At 36.5% G+C, this 21225-nt stretch overlaps 1 long non-coding RNA gene and 1 other non-coding gene across 2 annotated transcripts in view; both read left to right on the forward strand.

Moving 5' to 3' along the window:
- The window catches only part of LOC138692805 (uncharacterized), an 839199-nt gene that overhangs the window by 315984 nt on the left and 501990 nt on the right, over positions 1-21225 (forward strand). The gene's annotated exons all lie outside the window — the stretch shown is intronic.
- TRNAN-GUU (transfer RNA asparagine (anticodon GUU)) lies at positions 20595-20666 on the forward strand. The gene has a single exon. It is a non-coding gene; the product is annotated as a tRNA-Asn (tRNA).

Genomic DNA, 21225 nt, shown 5'->3' on the forward strand with positions numbered 1-21225 from the left:
GCCTGTGTGATGTATCTTGTCTCACTGTGAAAAGAGAGAGAAAGGAGATATATCTTACCTCGTCTGTGTTGTTATGGCGATGGGGGGAGTGAAACGATGCCGTCCATCCATCCAGTGGCGGAAGGGACTAGTTGATACATTCTGTAGCGCAAAATAAAATAACAAAATATCTCTCTTCGTACTGTGTAGTTCCGTAACTGAACTTGTCTTTTAAGAAACTGAGTTCCGGTATCCTGTACAATAACAAGATTTTGAAAGGAATCCCGAAAACATACAACCCTCCTATAATCTCGACCCTCAATTGAAGGGACTTGATTTTATTGCTACTGGGACAAGATAAACCTTACCAGGTATATTATGCTTTCACCTTCATTCTGAATGCTGCTAAGGCTTGGATCGGGAATAATGTTTGTCCAGTCCAAGCGCAAGTCGAACCTATGGTCAAACGCAGCCTCAGATTAGTAGTTAAAGGCGATATCGTCTGAACTGCTTCAGTGGACAATAATGTTATGAAATTTAGATATTTATACATGAGAACTTAAAAAAATTACGACATAATTACTAGAATTACAAATGTTTTAAAATTCATAATATACATCAAAATTGGCGATCCTTCAGTTTGAACATTGGCGTCAAAGGGTGGCAATGCATCTTCTGTAACTTTTCGAGTGCCACTGTTACCAGACGTTCCTCTACTGTGGCTTCATGTGTCTCATAGACGATATATTTCAAACAAGACCAAAGAAGGATGAAGCGGTATTAAATCTAAAGAGAGTCAGCTCTCTTGACATAATAGAACCTCTACTTTCAATCAACCTCTTCTTCTGGGAAAAGCTCTTCAAGTGAAAATGAGCCGTCACGTTGCAGTAGCATGCTTTGCGAGGTATGCAGAGTGACATCTTCAATTAATTGAATGTGTGTCTGTCTGTAATACTGCTACAGAACTAAATTGTACAGTTTAGTGAGATGGTAGAAGATACAGCTAACTGATATTCACTTACCTAATTTCAAATTTTACGGTACAGCTCTTAACAGCTACTCTTATTAGGTTAGTCCCTACGTTGGCCGCGTGTTTTAGACTAGATCATCAGCCTAGTACGCTGGCGGTCCGGATTTGAGTCCCGATCAGATCTTGGACTTTTCATTGAAAATTCTATAGTGACACTTATGGACAAGGTCGTACTTGAACAATTTCTCAGGGTTCTCCCGTTTCCCAGTGCTAAGTTATAACACCAATCCAGCAGATCATCATTCTCTTCTCATATTCATAACTAGAGCCAGGATTCTAATGCAAATGAATATTTTTACTGGCGAGTCATGCAAAAACAATTTTATACATGTTTTAAACGTCTGTAGTGACCAATGACGTCAGGGACTGCCGGACTTTATCACAATTCAAAATTAAATTGGAAAACTTTGTCTTAGTTAATGTTTTAGGTATTGCTACAAGTATTGATTTGTGTTTTTTCTTTTTCTTTTTTAATCTAGATTAAAATTGCAAGTTTCTTGTTTATGTTAGTTAATTAGTTAGGATACAATTAATTAATCATTTAAAGTTTGTGTGACTGCAACCTGTGTATATTTTTGTGTGGCTTTACTTTGTTTATAGTGTTTTTTTCTCTCTCTCTTTATTTCTTGTGTTGATTTACTTTGTATATAGTGTATTTTTTTCGGTTTATTTCTATTATTGTATTTGTATTCCTGGTGTTGTGGAAGAGAAGGCCTGATGACCTTAACTACACCAGAATAAATAAATAATTGTGCAAAGCTAATCGTGCATATTTCTTCCTTGGTTTCTTTAATGTATTTTACTTTTGTCCTGTAATATTATAAATACAACACTATTACAAAATGTAACTTCCTTTCAACTAGACGATAAAGAATATCATAAATGTTTATATTTTTTAGTGCTGCTTATACTTCATATTTATATTCTTGTAGATAATATAGTTTGTTAAAATTTTATTTTATTTTATTGATTTATTAATTTATTATTTAAATATTGCCTCTGATTGAGGTTCTGGTTGATACGTAGGCTACATCTATTATTCAGGCAGTACATCTCACTTGACGGTATGTGTCAGAGGAAGAATAATTGTTGTATGTATCTGAAGTCTAATTAGTGTACTAAACTTGTAGCTAATCGGCGATGTAAGCAATGGAGGGGAAAGGAACTGGCCATCCCACTCCAATATCTCCTGGCCTAGTTGCGTCATAAGTGGTGTCTTGTTGGTATTACTTGTGAGGTTCAGACTTGTCTTCGGACAGTTGACTAAACAACAACAATTTAAATATTTTATTGGAATATTTTTTATTGAATCTGATAGCCCGTATACCTACTAGGTAATACTAATCGCGTGATAAAGCATCAGGCAGTTTAACATTACCATAACGTAATCTGTAAAAAACATCGGTCGAACACAGTTTTCAGCCTAAAATGCACTTGAGAGGACCGAGACGACCGGTCGAACGTCATGCTTCGGTTGGGTGTTTTGCTTTCTGCGGAGTCTGTATACGCATCAGCGACCGACCGCGAGTACTGCCATTACCCGCGATCAGTCATTTTTATTATTAGAATGCAGACTTTTAAAATAAATTAAATAAATAAATAAGTAATTAAGTAAATAAGTAATTAAGTAATTAAGTAAATAAGTAATTAAGTAATTAAGTAAAAAGAAGTGAAAAGAAGTGAAAATAAGTAAAAAGAAGTAAAAAGAAGTTAAATTAAGTTAAATTAAGTTAAATTAAGTTACATTAAGTTACAATACGTTAAAATAAGTTTAAATAGGTTAAATAGGTTAAATAGGTAATTAAGTAATTAAGTAAATAAAGTAAGTAAGCAAGCAAGTAAGTAAATAAGGTAAGTAAGTAAGCAAGCAAGTAAGTAAATAAGTAAGCAAGTAAGTAAATAAGCAAGCAAGTAATTAAATAAGCAATCAAGTAAGTAAAATAAATAAATAAATAAATAAATAAATAAATAAATAAATAAATAAATAAATAAGTACTCTTTAGAATTTTTCTCAGTTCTGAGGTGGGTCTCAACCAAATATTGTGGTAATAATAATAATAATAATAATAATAATAATAATAATAATAATAATAATAATAATCATCATGATAATGATAATGATAATAATAATAATAATAAAAATGTGCTATTTTCTTTTATCAATTTCTTGTTATTCTTTTCCCGAAAAGTCATAATAAATAGGCTTACTACCAATACCGAAGGAACTTGTTATTTTCCCTAGTCGCTTTTATATTTATCGGTAAATGAAAGCCTCATGGTTATTATGCATTATTGATCATTAATACTAAACGATCGTCAGAATATAAAATACATTACTTTCGACATCAGCAAATAATTTTTGTAACAAGAAATATTAAGCTTGTAGGAAATTCCGTAAATAGCACATAGAGGAAATGAGATATAATCAAGCCTGAAGAATGGGTAAGGATAGGCCTACATCTACTTAGGGTGTATAGATGCATGATTAAAAAATGAAAGAACTGATGAAAAACATGTCAAATAGGCTTACAAATTGATGACCCGAATTCTCATCCTCAGACTTCACAGCTGATTTGACAAATGTTAGTTACAACGAACATTAATTCAATGGGAACATTTTCTTTCACAGTCGTTAAACATTTAAACATTTGACATTCATTAAATTTTCTTCATAATACACTCAGGGACAAAAAAAACCGGACACTTCTATATTTGCTTGTATTTTGTTGCCAATTATTTCAAAATGAAACAAAACCCATTTAAACAAAATAATGTTTCATTTTGCACCTTATACGACAACATTTGAAAGAAAAAAAAAATCTCTGATGAGAAAATTTACAAAAAATTACAAAGGGCGTATAACTATGGCATCGTTTGGTCTAACTGTTTTTCATTTTATGGTGCCTTAAATATTAAAAACTCTTTTTAGTAACGGGTATTATCCCCTCTGGCTTGAATAACTGCACCCATACGTCTTGGCTTGCTCTCAATTTTGTTAGCAATGTCTTCTTGAGGAATAAGTTCCCATTCTTCGCCAAGTGCTCGCCTCAACTCTTGTAACGATTCTGGTCTCGGTTGTCTATTCTTAACACGCCGTCCCAGCATGTCCCACACGTGTTCAATTGGGTTCATGTCTGGACTCCTTGCTGGCCATGGAAGAACATGGATTCCCACTTCTTGGCGATAATTTCCGACCACATGGGCAATATGCGGCCGTGCATTATCATGCATTAAAACAAATTTATCGCCTACAAATTGGCCAAATGGCACAACATGATCAGCCAAACATTCATTTATATACCTATCAGCTGTTAGTCTTCCATTTTCAGCAAAAACCAACTCTGTACGAGCATCCGTACACACTCCTGCCCAAACCATCACTCCACCACCTCCATACGGCACATTTTCGGAAATGCAACACTGTGAAAATCGTTCTCCCCTCCTTCTCCAAACTCTTTCACGTCCATCAGGTGAGCACAGATTGAAACGGGACTCATCGGTGAACAGAACACAGCTCCACTGTCCATTTCTCCAATCCCTGTGATCATTTGCAAAACGCAGTCGTTCAACTCGATGCATCCTGAGAACTCTGAGACCAGTTGCAGGTCTACTTGATATCAGTCCACTTGATTTCAACCTCCTTCTAATTGTTTTGGCCGAAATTGGGCGTCCATGCATGTTAACAAATTGCTGGGCTACATTAGTAGCTGGCAGGTTGCGCTCCCTAGGAACTCTCAACACCATATACCTGTCTTCATTTGGATTTGTAGCTCTTGGACGACCCGAACCTGGTCTTCTGGTATATTCTAGGGTCTCTCTATACCGTTTTATGGCATCATAGGTTGTGCTTCTAGCCATATTCATAACATTTGCAATGTAACGTACACTGAATCCAACATCGTAAAGGGCTACATCTCGAGCCACATCTTCAGGTCGCATCTTGTTTTAAGACAAATGTTACAACCCCACTTAAACTCAGAAAATGTAAAAATAAAGAAATAACGAATGATAACGATAATGAAGCACAAAATGGTTGAGACAAAATTGTTGCAGCTGAGACTCCGAAAGCAAAATTGGAATATTTGGTTGTAATGGCTTGTTTATAAAACAAAAAACAATCAACAATGTATACACGTCTCCATAACAACAGCTGGCTACCATAATATTGTCTGAGAAGATAATATTTTGCAAAATACCAGCAAATATTAAAGTGTCCGGTTTTTTTTGTCCCTGAGTGTAATTATTGGTGAAATATTCTATTCGGCTTAGAACTCTTCCAGTAGACTTATGGACATAGTTTTCTATTCTCTTATTACTTGGTTACCATGGTGCTTGTGGATCTGAGATTGACGGAAACAAAGCCGCCCGAAAACAATGAATTTTAATGAACATTAAAATTCTCCACGAGGGAAATAAAGCTACAAGCTATATGACACCCAAAAAAAACCCTGTTGCTGATGAGATGGCTGGAGGCTTGAATTTGTCAGCTACTTCTCACCCATGTAGAATTTTGACGCTGAATAACTCCTGAAGTTGAGAACATTGTTAAATAAAAGTATTATTATCACTGCTCAGGCACACTATTTCCTTTTGAATTTCAGATTTTAAGCACGTACTGTTTTTACAGAATTGGCAAAAGTCTGCGAAATTGCATAAATTCATATAAAAGGATGAAGGCAACTTACCCGGTATATACAAAGTGGAAGTGGTGTAATCATGCAGATTGAAGGGGCAATTGAATATATTAAAATAAATAAAAACCCTGTTATCAGTTTTGTAATTAAATTCACGGTTAATTAGAAAATTAGTACCGCAGTTTTTCAACAGCGCATTGCCGGCTAACCTCGAATACATACAAAATAAGTTCTGAATAGCAGCATTCTGTCCGTTATTCACTGCGGCAGGGTTGCCAGACTTCTTAATGGCATGAAATAAAGCTACGTGTTAATCTTTTTTTTTTTTTTTTTAAGTAAGGAAAAAATACTAAGTGCGGTGTGATCTGTTCAGAATAGACATTTACACTTTCAAAAGTTGATAAGCAGCAAACGTTTTTGTTTTGCATGTTAGATGGGTGGGGTGAATCAAAGCGAGAGAACTGTTGAGAAAGAATGGAAACTACTTTTAAAAGTGGTCGCTACTCAAAATCATTACTGATTTCCGAGTTACGGCGAGTTAAAAAAAAAGCGTTTTCGCTTGGAGGAATACTTATGACTAAAACTTTCATCTGTTGGAATCTGCACGAAAAATTCTTTCCTGAGCTTTCTTGTACTTCGGCCTGAATAATTTATCAATATTGAGCTGTTCTAAGTAGATGGATATCATCCACAGTTGTAAACGAGATACCACGTTTTATCACCGAATTAGATCTACGGTAAACTTTATTCACTTCCACGATATCCGCCTAGAGATATCGGATTCCGCTATTGAAATGACGTGAAGTGAATGGCTTTGATTGACTCTTTAATCAATGACATCAACATAGCATTAATTGCAAAATTTCATTACATTAATATTCTTATTATAACGGTCAATAACTTATTCTTTTTCCACGCCCGATTCTCTTTTAATGCTTTACTATACATTGGTGCGATCGAAACTCGAATATGCATCTGTAGTTTGGAACTCGATTACAACTACGGACTCGGCTAAATTAGAAAATATAGGCCTACAAAGAAAATTTATATCTTTATTTCATTCAGATTTCTGCCCATTAATTCCGGGTATAGTTATGAGAGAAAATGTGAATATTTTAATTGTCAAAATCTATATGCTAGACGCCATGAGCTAGATTATCTGTTCTTTTGTAATGTCCTCAAAGGTGATATATCCTGTGACTCTTTCTTAAACAATATTACCTTATGTATTTCAACAAAAGATATGAGAGCCCACAAACTTTTCTATATTAGAAATTCGAAATTTCTTTCACCAGTCTCCAGATGCATTAAAAATGCCAACTTGCATGGCTGCGAATTCGATCCCTTCAATGTATAGACTTAGTTTGCTCTTGGCAATGATTTATCATTTATGTATTCTTTTAGGCATTATACTCAATTATCATTGTCTCATAGTATTCTTAGTTATGTATTTTAAAGTCAACCATTATTTATCCATTCATCGTCATTATTGTAATTAATTGTAATTGTATTTATGTGTAATAATTATTTTTGTATTATGTTTTTGTTATATTCTTTGTGCTGAACTGTAATTGGCCTCTGGCTGTTGTACAGCACATTAAATATAAATAAAATAAATAAATAAAATATAAATACATTTTAGATTTAGATTTTTTCTCCCTATAACATAGTTATAGTAAACTTCTACTAAATTAATTATCATTTTACTAGCTATTTCAATTATAATTGATTGAATTAAATTAGCTCATAAATTAAGTTACTACTTTTTCTTACAGGTTTATCTAAACATGTATTAATCGTCAAAACTTAACTGAAGAATATTGCTAGAGAATCTTTTAAGTGTAGTGTAAATATTCCTAATTTGAATATGTACTGTATTGATTAAGGCTAGTTGAGTGGAAGAGAACTTAACTGAAGAATATTGCTGCAGAATCTTTTAAGTGTAGTGTAAATGTTCGTAATTTAAATATGTATTGTATTGATTAAGGCTGGTTGAGTGGAAGAGAAGGCCTTATAGCCTTAACTCTGCCAGCGAAAATAAATCATTCTATTCTATTCATTAACGTTTAGCTACGCAAGGGTGTGAAAACTCTCTATTATTTAATACGTCATCGATATTGTTGTATTTCCTACTTACTATAAGAGATGGCATCTCGGATGGTTGAGTGTTTATTTCAGGATATACTGCAATGCACATAGCATATTTTAAATAAAAAACAGAGGATGGATCCGCAGACATAATAAGTAGCTATAAGTTGCACATCTGATTGGACAAATTATGTAGTTTCAGGAAATATTGTGATAAACATAAACTATTTGAATAAGTTATAAAGTCGGCCTCGGTAGCGTACTTGGTATAGCGCTGGCCTTATTTTCGAGGTTGCGGGTTCGATCCCGGCCCAGGTCGATGGCATTTAAGTGTGTTTAAATGCGACAGGCTCATGTCAGTAGATTTACTGGCATGTAAAAGAACTCCTGCGGGACAAAAATTTTGGCACACCGGCGACGCTGATATAACCTCTGCAGTTGCGAGCGTCGTTAAATAAATCATACCTAACTTAAATTTTAAATAAGTTATAAAAAGAAATTATGACGGATTCATCAAATAACAGATTGCGCATTGAATTTGATCAGTATTGTGATAAAAGCATAATCTGGACTATGAATGAGGAAATAAAATTCTGTAACTAACCAATGTATGTTGCGGGTGGGACCGACGGAACTTCCATAGCGGGCAATGTTGTAATATTTATTACATTTTTCTCGAGTGGTACGCAGAAAACGGTTAACGATTAAAATTGACGGAACGATAATAATAGAAAATCTACAAACTTTTCAGCAAGAATATGAAGAAGAGGCCATGGACTGTAGTGGAGTGTTATGCGGTGGCACAAATGTGAGAGAAGTTTCAGAGCGTTGGAGTGTCTTCCCCGCGGAGCTTGTCACAAGCACTTTGGTCGGTTCCGGAACACATTGTACGAGATTGTTTCCAGCTACTTTACAAAACTTGCTGAAGTGTAGCTGGGAAGGATTAATTTGAAGAACGTGCACAAGTTCTATAATAGCGTCCATGGTGTTTAATCTGCACAGTCAAGGAAAATATTTATTGCACCACGTAAAAACTTTGTTCTCAATTCTGTGCATCAAAACCTTTGTGGTTCAAAATCTGCAAGCTTCTTTTCTGCAAAATTCATTTGGAATATGAGGTAAGCGGCTAAATACTAGGTCGATGCATAAATTCACAGCGTTTTTAATGAATCCGAAGTTATTTTTTTACATGAACAAAAACATTACCTTATATATTCTCCTGCATTGTGTGTGACTGCTATCCAACATTCAGGTTGTTCTGGCAGCTTTTCGATCCCACACGCGAAGAAATCCGGTGATTTCGAGTTGAAGAAATCGTCAAGTCTACTTTGAAGAGCATCTTAGTTTACTGATATTCCCCGGAGATTGTTGCATAGAGAACAGAAAAGATGAAAATCTGATGGGGCAAGATCAGAAGAATAGGATGGATGTGGTACATTAGGCTCTCGCTTTTCTCGCCCCCAGTACACCGGCATTCTCCTAGTGTACTTTCTATCACTTCTACTGTAACAGTTTTCTGGGAAAGTTTCACTGGTGCCATTTGTTATACTGCAAAATTTTTCATACATGTTTCACTGTTGCTACTTCTCGTCACTGGAATTTATTATGTAAATCGTGTTTATTTATCACTTAACACAATATCTGTTCCACTGTGTTTTATTATTATTATTATTATTATTATTATTATTATTATTATTATTATTATTATTATTATTATCATAAGTATGTGATTATGTCTCGTGACCAGAATATTGTACGAAATGGAACTATAAAAATTAGAGATTTATCCTTCGAAGAGGTGGAAAAATTCAAATATCTTGGAGCAACAGTAACAGATAAAAATGACACTCGGGAGGAAATTAAACGGAGAATAAATATGGGAAATGCCTGTTATTATACGGTTGAGAAGCTTTTGTCATCCAGTCTGTTGTCAAAAAATCTGAAAGTTAGAATTTATAAAAGAGTTATATTACCGGTTGTTCTTTACGGTTGTGAAACTTGGACTCTCACTTTGAGAGAGGAACATAGGTTAAGGGTGTTTGAGAATAAGGTGCTTAGGAAAATATTTGGGGCTAAGAGGATGAAGTCACAGGAGAATGGAGAAAGTTACACAACGCAGAACTGCACGCATTGTATTCTTCATCTGACATAATTAGGAACATTAAATCCAGACGTTTGAGATGGGCAGGGCATGTAGCACATATGGGCGGATCCAGAAATGCATATAGTGTTAGTTGGGAGGCCGGAGGGAAAAAAATCTTTAGGGAGGCCGAGACGTAGATGGGAGGATAATATTAAAATGGATTTGAGGGAGGTGGAATATTATGATAGAGAATGGATTAATCTTGCTCAGGAAAGGGACCAATGGCGGGCGTATGTGAGGGCGGCAATGAATCTCCGGGTTCCTTAAAAGCCAGTAAGTAAGAAAGATCATATATAATATTTATAACCGTTATAAATCAAACCTTATTGCAGTAAAAATAAAAGAAAAAATAACCCATTGGACGGAAATAAACTCAGGAGTCAGACAAGACTGTGGCCTCCCTCCTCTGCTTTTTAACGTTTATATTATGAATGCCATTGTGAAAGATTTTAGAGAAACAAAACACGGATATATCACTATTAACAGAAATTTAAAATGAAATGTAATAACGTTTGCAGATGATCTTGTTTTACTAACAACATCTGAAGATGATTTGCAATGGTCAGTACATAAATTTAATAGCTCAAAAATATTCAATGGGAAATATCCATTAACTAAACAAAAATAATGGCCTTTTGTGGTAAATACCCAATACCAAGCAAAATTTGTTTAAATACGGTAACACAATTTTGGAAAGAGTTAATGAGTTTAATTATTTAGGATATAAACTTTCTTTTGTTGAAAATTTGGATTTATCAGAGAAAATTGTAAAATTCAACAAATCAATGGGCATCATTAATAGAGTTTTAAAACCTTCATTAATACAAAAATCAATTCGTACTCGTCTTTATCAAATAAAAGCTCGACCAGTCCTATGTTATGGGAGTGAAGCGTGGACTATAAGGACAAAAGATGAAAGCAGACTAACAGCTTGCGAGATGAGATTCATGCGCCGAACAGCTGGCTACACTAAATGGGATCGAAAGAAAAATGAAGATATGCTTCAAGAACTTAATGTGTCATCAATACTGGACTATATCTCCAGATATCAGTTAAACTGGAAGGAACACGTCTCAAAAATAATTTCATCCAGGATCGCTAAGGCAATTATGAAGTAGGCCTATCGTCCAAATAGGAAACGGCCACTTGGTCGACCTATGAAAAGATGGCAAGAAAATCGCTTTTTCAGGCCGTAACAGTTCTTTTGGGACTAGTACTAGGATGATGATGATGGTGGTGATTATTATTATTATTATTATTATTATTATTATTATTATTATTATTATTATTAATGTAACATCACTAATACTAGTGCTATTTCTAAAGACATATCTGGATCCCTATGTTTTCAAGGGTCGCATTCAGGCTTGCACTGGTACATTAAGCGCTCTATATGCGATGATTGTTCCAGTCCAACAGCAGGCATGGATCTGGTATTGACAGGCGGACATCCTGCCTCACCCCTGACAGCTAGGTTGCATCCCCAGACGAGTACGTAGCAGTAATGAAGCCCAGCGTTCGGATCTCCAAGCCTTTAAATCCTTTATCAGCATCGGAAACCTATAATACCCCAAGGACCTCACTGCAACCTATTTTGAACTACTGCATGTTATAAATGAAATGAAGGGAAGATGGAAAGTGTTGTAGGAATTGCCCCTCTGTAACAACTCCTTTTTCCGCCAAAAATTCCATTACGAGCATGACGGGAATCGAACCACGACTATTGCGAGCGTTGACGCAGAACTACTACTACTACTATTACTACTACTACTACTACTACTACTACTACTACTACTACTACTACTACTACTACCGACCGGCTTAGCTAGTCGGGAGAAGCACTTAGCTGATGATCAAAGTTGCTCTCGGACGTATAGATTGATTTCCGCTTGGGCTGATTACTTGGTTGGGGTTTTTTCCAATATTTTCCTCAACTGTAGACACGAATGTTAGGTAATCTATGACGAATCCTCGGCCTCATCTCGCCAAATATCATCACGCTTTCACTAATTCCAGTCTTTCTTAAATAACATAGTAGTTAATAAAGCGTCGTTAAATTTCCAATTAAAAGTGTAACTTACTTCTTATACTGCTGTTGCCCATTATTACTATTAATATTACTATCAGTGACACTTCTACTACTACGCGCTACTGTTACTGCTGCTACTACTGTATGCTGCTATTGCTGCTGTTGTCAGGCCTACTGCTGCTATCACTACTACTACTATGCTGCTACTGCTACAGTGCTTTCATTTTACGAGGAAACTTCACATCATCCTCCGCCGGCCGACTTCCTGCTCTCCCGACGGCAGCGTGGGAAGCCAGTTTTACAAAACATTCCAGCAATTAGTTGCTTCTGAAAATTGTAGCGGAACGTGTGTGTGACCGTTGCTTTTGTAGGCCATTAAGTAATAGATTGGAAAATGAAGTATATGGTTGAACAGTGAATTTATTTGGTGGAATGTTACGTGAAAAAGGATAACTACAGAAGATACGTTCGGAAATTTGCACGTAAATATCCTGAATCTGGCATTTCTTGTGTTTCGAAGTTGATGAAAAAGCGGCGTACAACAGGTTCAGTTTGTGATATAGGCTACAGAGCCTAAACTAATAGAGCACTGATGATACTAATACTAATACTAATAATAATAATAATAATAATAATAATAATAATAATAATAGGCTACAGTACTATAAATCATTCATTAAGGATTTTTTCACTTTGTTATTTAACGATGTTGTATCAACTACTAGGTTATATTAAGGATGTTTAAATTTGCTGAGTTATTATGTTGTCTGCAGAATCTGTTGTCTTTTCTGCTACACTTCGTATTTCTTTTCTCAGGTACCTTGTTTGGTTGGCTGGGGTTGAATTTTGAGGGCCAGACATAGGACTGTCTATAATAATTCGTTGTGCGCCCTATATATTCAATGATTGCTTCAAGTGCGAAGAGTGACCTGCGTGGTATTTGTGAATCCGACACTAACAGTTGGATCATCCTGCCTCATCCCTGACAAGATTAGTCCCATGCCCAGAAGAGACTCTGAAACTACAGCAATCAGACCCCCAAGCCTTTAGAATTTGTTTTATCACCATCGGAAATCTGTACTTCTCTCAAATCTTTACCGGTGCCTGTTTTTAATTACGGCAGATGATAAAAGAAATGATGGAAGGTGAAGAGTATTGGACTAAAAGAAACAGAAATATCCCAAAAATAAAATTTCCACTGCGTCACATTTATTCACCATAAATTTTATTACTAACAGGCGGAAGATAAACTACTTTAACAACCATAAATTCTATCATGAACAGACCGAAGATCGACTGCTGTGCCATAATAAATTTCAGCACGAATAGGCCGAAGATCGACTGCACTTCATCCACCATAAATTCCTTCAGGAACAAACCGAAGATCGACTGTTTTATCCATAATAAATTTCACCACGAATAGACCGAAGAGCGACCGCGCTTCATCCACCATAAATTCTTTCAGGAACAGGCTGAAGATCGATGCTTTATCCATAATAAGTTCAATCACGATACAGGCCGAAAATCGATTGAAATTTATCCACCATAAATTCCTTCAGGAATAGGCCGAAAATCGATTGCTTTGTACATAATAAATTCCACCACGAACAGGCCGAAGAGCGACTGCGCTTCGCTTTAACCACCATAAATTCCTTCAGGAACAGGTCGAAGATCGATGCTTTATTCATAATAATTTCAATCACGAACAGGCCGAAAATCGATTGAAATTTATCCACTACAAATTCCTTCAGAAAAGGCCGAAGATCGACTCTTTATCCATAATAAATTCCATTTCGAACAGGCCGAAGAGCGACTGCGCTTTATCCACCATAAATTCCTTCAGGAATAGGCCGAAAATCGATTGCTTTATCCATAATAAATTCCATCACGAACAGGCCGAAGAGCGGTTGCAATTTATCCACAATAAATTCCTTCAGAACAGGCAAATATCGATTGCTTTACCCATAATAAATTCCATTACGAACAGACCGAAGAGCAACTCAGCTTCATCCACCATACATTTCTTCAGAAACAGGTCGAAGGTCGACTGCATTATCCATAATACGAGTAAATTCCATCACAAACAGGCAGCGACTACGCTTTATCCACCATACATTTCTTCAGAAACAGGCCGAAAATACACTGCTTTATCCAAAATAAATTCCATCCAGGACAGGCAGAATATCGACTGCTTTATCAAACATAAATTATATCACGAACGAATATCGTAACATCAACGTGCTAGCGATGAGTCACGACGATACTCCCAGAGAGTTTACCGTGCAATTTGTTGAAGTACAGAATTCCTAATTGTCTTATTACAATGTATCACTTTATTGCAAAGACTCCAGGTGACTCGTTCCTTGCAATTAAAGTTTAATTTCGTTGTATTTCTTGTCAAGGTACCTATTATCCCTTTTGACAACTCCGGCTTCGTAAATGTTATCAGCATTAGGCCTACACTTGCTGTCTTCTTTTACATCATTATTACGTGCTTAATTACATCCTGGTCTTCGCTTGCGGCATTTAATATCCATTTAGCCATGATTGTTTTCACATGCCATCCTACATTGGAGATTGGACAGCCCAGCTTTCACTAATTAGCTGCAGTAACAGCACACACGTCCACAGTGGTGCAGGCTGTGTACGCTATTCATGTGTATAATTAAGTGCGGAGGTGTGCTCTGGATGTTCATTCATCAAGGAGATTGTTGTTACAGCGGCAGTGTTCTGTCGAAATATTCATCTCTTGACATCATTTACTGTATACCTGGTTTATCTGTACCGAGACGTCAATGTCTCCCCTCATGATGAGATAATTGTTCAATCACAACTACTGACGGCAATCTTACTCTGTTGCCGCTATAACAGAATACGTAAGATTGAGAAAATCATCATCATAATCATCTTTTTTTTCGTAGGTTATTTTACGACGCTTTATCAACATCTTTGGTTATTTAGCATCTGAATGAGATGAAGGTGATAATGCCGGTGAAATGAGTCCGGGGTCCAGCACCGAAAGTTGCCCAGCATTTGCTCAAATTCGGTTGAGGGAAAACCCCGGAAAAACCTCAACCAGGTAACTTGTCCCGACTGGAAATCGAACCCGGGCCACCTGCATAATCATCATAGATTAATTTTTTTTTACCTATTGTAACTCCTGACAAGTGTCTCTCATGGAACAGTAGGCCTATACGGGTTTGGCATTTTGAATTGCAATTCTAAAGAATCTTTGGAGAAATGTTATGCGCAAACTAGAGTATATGATCCTTTCGGTAATTGTCATCACAATCGTAATAATCATATACAGAGTGATTCAAAACAAAACCGACAAATGTTAGTATGCTGCGCGAGACGGTAAACTGATCATTGTTCAAGTGGGGACCCTTGTCAGGAAAAGCATGGTTTGGTGCTGTTAGGGATCAAAGTTCCTTCGAATTGTTTTTCGTGTCCTAATAGTTATGCAACCCATTAGCCATCAACGTCAGGTGGATGGACGAACTTCGCCAAATAACTTTCCTGCGTATGCGCTTTATCATTCATAGTTCGTGGTTCGCATCCTAATTAGGTAGTTTCTGTTGTGTATGTCAGGTAATTTGGCTGAAACAAGACGGAGTTCCTGTTCACTTTGATGCCAACGTACGGCACTACATGAACCCCACATATCCCAATCGATAGATTGGTAGAGGAGGGGCTGTTCCATGGCCATCACGGTCACCAGATCGTACAATTCTTGACTATTTTCTGTGGAATACTGTATGCTACTCCTGTAATATCAGAGGAGGACCTTATCGCTCGAATCTACGCAGCGACTGAAATAGTGAGCACACGACCGCACTTATTTGACCATGTGCGTCAACGTCTGCACCACCGATGGAGGCTCTGTAGTAAAGTAGGTGGTGAGAATTTTGCACCCTTGCTGTAATTTACTGCAAGATATAATACTCTTCTTGGGTTTCTTGATGAAATGTGAAACGCACACCCGTCACCATATCCGAACCATTCTCAAACTTCGACGCCCCTAGCGCCCACAGCATAGTTTCTAGGTATAACATGAAAGTTAGTATTATATTTTATGTCGTGTTGATATCCCTGAAATTTCGTAGCAATTAAAATCTTCAATCGAATAGGCTATCCGGGTGAATGATAAACCAGGGTACACCATTTCGTAGTATGTTTGGACAATTAAATAACTGATACTCCTGAATAGTTCATTCTCTATTTGTAATATTCTTAAAACTAAAGAAAATAGCATTTTACAAAAACTTGAAAATAGTGTAACTCTGAAAATATTGAGAATAGAACCCATGCCCATACGACATTTTTTGCTCGAAACATCTTAAGAAATAAGCTCCGTAAGTAGTTGTAACTTCTTCTAAATCATCCTGTATACGCAGTAATTTATTTATCGGTACCTTAGCGAAATTGTTCTGATCGTTACTACCTTCATTATCATATTTATAAGATTTTATGCCCAGTAGAGATTCTTCAATTTTTCTTCATAAAAGTCATAGCTTTGCATGGACATCATTCCTGTACCTCGCAGATACTAAAGGCTGTGTGATGTATCTTGTCTCACTGTGAAAAGAGAGAGAAAGGAGATATGTCTTACTTCGTCTGTGTTGTTATGGCGATGGGGGAGTGGAGCAGTGCCGTCCATCCATCCAGTGGCGGAAGGGACTGGTTGATACATTCTGTAGAGCAAAATAAAATAACAAAATATCTCTCTTCGTACTGTGTAGTTCCGTCACTGAGCTTGTCTTTCAAGAAACTGAGTTCCGGCAGCCTGTACAATAATAAGGTTTTGAAAGTAACCCTGAAAATTTACAACCCTCCAATAATCTCCACCCTCATTTGAAGGGACTTGGTTTTATTGCTACTAAGACAAGATAAACCTTACCAGGTATACAGGGTGTTTCAAAAATACGGGGCATAATTTCAGGTATGTATTTCCCACATGTAGACAATCAAAATAGTTCATTACAACATGTGTCCGGAAATGCTTTATTTCCGAGTTATGGCCTTCACAACATTGAAATTCACCGGAACGTTTTTTTTTCCGCAGGTCGTTGCCGTCAAAGGAGACATTAAGAGGGCACTCTGACAGTTCAATCCTAGGCGAAGGTTACATTCAGTGTTGTGTAGGCGTTAGACTGTGCGATATGTATTCAAATCAAAAGCCGGCAGAGATACACTTCATGTACGGTAAGGCGGACGGCAATGCTACGCTGGCTCGTCGTTTGTACCAGTAGAGGTACCCACAGCGACAATGTCCAGATCGGAAGACATTTGTACGTCTCCATTACCGTCTGTGCGAATATGGAAAATTTAACTCTCCTGGTTTGGGAAGGGGACGACCAAGATCTACAACTTCAGAAGTACAGGAGGAGATTCTGGAGGCTGTGAACATGACTCCTTCTATCAGCACACGAAGGGTAGCGTTGCAAGTCAATGTTCCTCATACGACTGTCTGGAGACTGTTGAAAGAGTATCAATTGTATCCTTATCATTTGCAACGTGTACAGGCCCTGTCACCAGCAGATTACCCTGCACGAGTTAGGTTCTGTCAGTGGTTCTTGCAGCAGTGTGGTGTAAATCCGAACTTTCCTGCCTTAGTATTATTTACAGATGAAGCACAGTTCACACGAGATGGCATAACAAATTTCCACAATCAGCATGTATGGGCGTATGAAAACCCACGTGCAACTGTTCCATCTCATCACCAGGTGCGGTTCTCCCTCAACATGTGGGCCGGTATCAATGGTGATCGATTAGTTGGACCCCATGTACTTGTAAACAGACTTACGGGGCAGGCGTACACAAACTTCCTGGAAAACACCATACCTCATGTTTTAGAAGACACTCCACTGATCAATCGTCAACACATTCACTTCTTGCATGATGGTGCTCCTGCACACTTCAGTCGTACGGCTCGCCGGTACTTGGATCGAAGGTTTCCTGATCGATGCGATGGATAGGTAGAGGTGGCCCAATTGCTTGGCCGCCACGCTCACCTGATCTGACCCCTCTCGATTTCCACTTGTGGGGCCATTTAAAATCATTGGTTTATTCGTCCTTTCGGAATCGAATTGTGGCATGTTCTGAGGACATACGCAATACTCCTGGAGTTTGGGATCGTCTTCGCAGGTCAATGAACACCGATGTGAGGTCTGTATTCAAGCAGGAGGTGGACATTTTGAACATTTTATGTAATGACGACCTGCGGAAAGAAAAACGTTCCGGTGAATTTCAATGTTGTGAAGGCCATAACTCGGAAATGAAGCATTTCCGGACACATGTTGTAATGAACTATTTTGATTGTCTACATGTGGGAAATACATATCTGAAATTATGCCCCGTATTTTTTAAACACTCTGTAGATATGAGTTATTTTCGTCAAATAGTTTATGGAGTCACTGTATATGGAGAGACAGACAGGAAGATGACTTACCAATAACCAATCTTGTTTGGTGTCAGGAATATACATATTTGTAGCATCACATTAATCTCTCTTTATTTCTCTCACGAGAAATTGTTTTGTTTCATATTTTGAGCTAGGAAGCATACCATATCCTACAGCATAGAGATAAGTCTTGAGGTCTGTACTGTGAACGTAACTGGTTTCTATTGTGTCCACAGTATGAACCACCGTGAAAAGTTACATTTAATTTCAAAAGAAGAAAAAGAAGAGAATTCCACTGCTGAGATATATTCGCAATTAAAGAAGAACATGTGGGGGGGGGGGTCCCCTAGGGCAAGAAAGAAAGCGAAATGAAGCAGTCGCAATAAGCAGAAATGACACTCCGTGTTGAAAGATGAGGCCTGGGAGACTGTCTCTCCAATGCTTCTGTGGTTGAAAGAAATGTGAGGACAAAAAGTACCCCGAGCAATGTCACTCAGTTTCTATAACAACTGATACACAAGTTCTCCAAGTTTGAAGGGAATCTCTCTCTTTTTCCCCCTTCCCCCCACCTTCTCTCTCACTCTCTCTCTCTCTCTCTAAATAATGCACATTATATGTAGAGCACGCACTGTAAGGATTTCAATATATTGAAATATTAGCTCCCCTAATTATTATTATACAGCGAATAGTAATTAAACTTTATTGTAGAGAAAAAAATTGTGTCCATTTTTTCTATTAAATTAATGTTTTCATGAGCAGAAATTTGAGCCGAACAAAATATGTAAGTTTTCGTTCTGAAAAGGAATTTTAAAATATTACATTTGTTCGGATCAAATTGATGCTCATTTAAAAGACAGGACTAACATTATTTCATCTTGAATCTTCCGTACACTACTTTCAACACTTAAATGCAAATGATTGATAAAATGGCAAACTTACTAGTGTTAATTATATAAGCACGTGTGGCTTACAGCTATGTATACTGTACGTGTCCTGATGATGGTGTACAGTATAAACCGAAACAGCTGTAAGCCATACGTGCTTATATAATTAACACTAGTAAGTATGCCATTTTATCAATCAATTATTTAAATTATTTTTTATAATACATTGCTCTCTTAACCAAACTGAGCATATTAGGAATTATATCACTGACTTTCTCAGAACATGCTATGAAATGTTTAATATAAAACAATTTTTATCTCGAAAAGGAAGCAAAAACGAGCAAACTTTTATATCTCAAAGAATAATCCACTGAAATTAATGTCATTATTTACGATTCGTTATATATATATATATATATATATATATATATATATATATATATATATATATATATATATATATATATATTACAGGTTTAGTAGGAAGGGTGAACCGTAATGTCAATAATTTCGGGAGATATTTCAAACAAAAAAAGTTGAATGTAATTTTGCTCGTTTTTACTTCCTTTTCGACATAAAAATGGTTTTATATGAAATATTTCATACCATGTTGTGGGAAAGCCATTGATTTAATTCTCAAAATGCTCAGTTTCGTTACGAGAGCAGTGTATTATGATGATAAATGATTGAAAGAATTTTAGTTTTGTTCTGTAAATATGCAAAAATTTGGTCCAAACAAATGTAACTTTTCTTTCTGAAATGGAATTTTTAAATGTTACATTTGTTCAGTTAAAATATTTGCACATTTAAAGGACAAAACTAAATTCTTTCAATCATTTACTATCATAACACACTGCTCTGATAAATTGACCGAGCATATTGAGAATTAAATCAATGCCTTTCCAAAAACATGATATGAAAAATTTCATATAAATCAATTTTTCAAATCAAGATTTTCAGGTATAACTCCCTGTAAAGTTGATTTGAATAATTTCGAGGGAAAAATTGTTCCGGAGCCGGGTATCGAACCCGGGACCTTTGGTTTAACGTACCAACGCTCTACCACTGAGCTACTCGGGAACTCTAACCGACACCGATCCAATTTTTCCCTCTATATCCACAGACCTCAAAGTGGGCTGACAACCGTCAAGCAACCAACTTCGAGTGCACACTAACTCCGTGTCACTTAAATTGTGGTTTTCTGTTAACGAAGAGTGACGTGTATTATGCAAATCAAGATTTTCAGGTATAACTCCCTGTAAAGTTGATTTGAATAATTTCGAGGGAAAAATTGTTCCGGAGCCGGGTATCGAACCCGGGACCTTTGGTTTAACGTACCAACGCTCAGCCCACTTTGAGGTCTGTGGATATAGAGGGAAAAATTGGATCGGTGTCGGTTAGAGTTCCCGAGTAGCTCAGTGGTAGAGCGTTGGTACGTTAAACCAAAGGTCCCGGGTTCGATTCCCGGCTCCGGAACAATTTTTCCCTCGAAATTATTCAAAACAATTTTTATCTGGAAAAGAAAGCAAAATCGGTCAAATTTGTATTAAACTTTTTTCTTTGAAATATATCAAAGAATAACCCACTAAAATTAATGAAATTACTTACGAATCACCCTGTGTTGTATGTGTGCGTGTGTGTGTCGTCATAAAATGTAACATCGAAAATCGCTATGCATTTTCATTCTATTTAATACACTTGAATTCTAAGTATCCAACATAAAACTGGAAATCGTTATGAATTTTTGTATGTGTTCCATTAAATACACCTGAATTCGATAATTAAATTCCTTGATACCATTTGTAACCTTTGTTGATTATATTGTTGCCACTTTATACAAAGAATCTGTTATTAAAAGAATAAATGTTGGGATTTTAAAGAAAATACACACGTTCATAATTATTTTTTGTCAGTTTCCTTTCAAGCTCATCTCTTCTGGTAACTCTCCCAACAATTTTGTTTATACCAAAATTTCTATGTTAATTCATCAGGGAGGTACTCATATGAACTAAAATAATTTTCATTCGACAAAATG

Source organism: Periplaneta americana, chromosome 17 (genome assembly GCF_040183065.1).
Source record: "Periplaneta americana isolate PAMFEO1 chromosome 17, P.americana_PAMFEO1_priV1, whole genome shotgun sequence".
Classification (NCBI taxonomy): Eukaryota; Metazoa; Arthropoda; class Insecta; order Blattodea; family Blattidae; genus Periplaneta; species Periplaneta americana.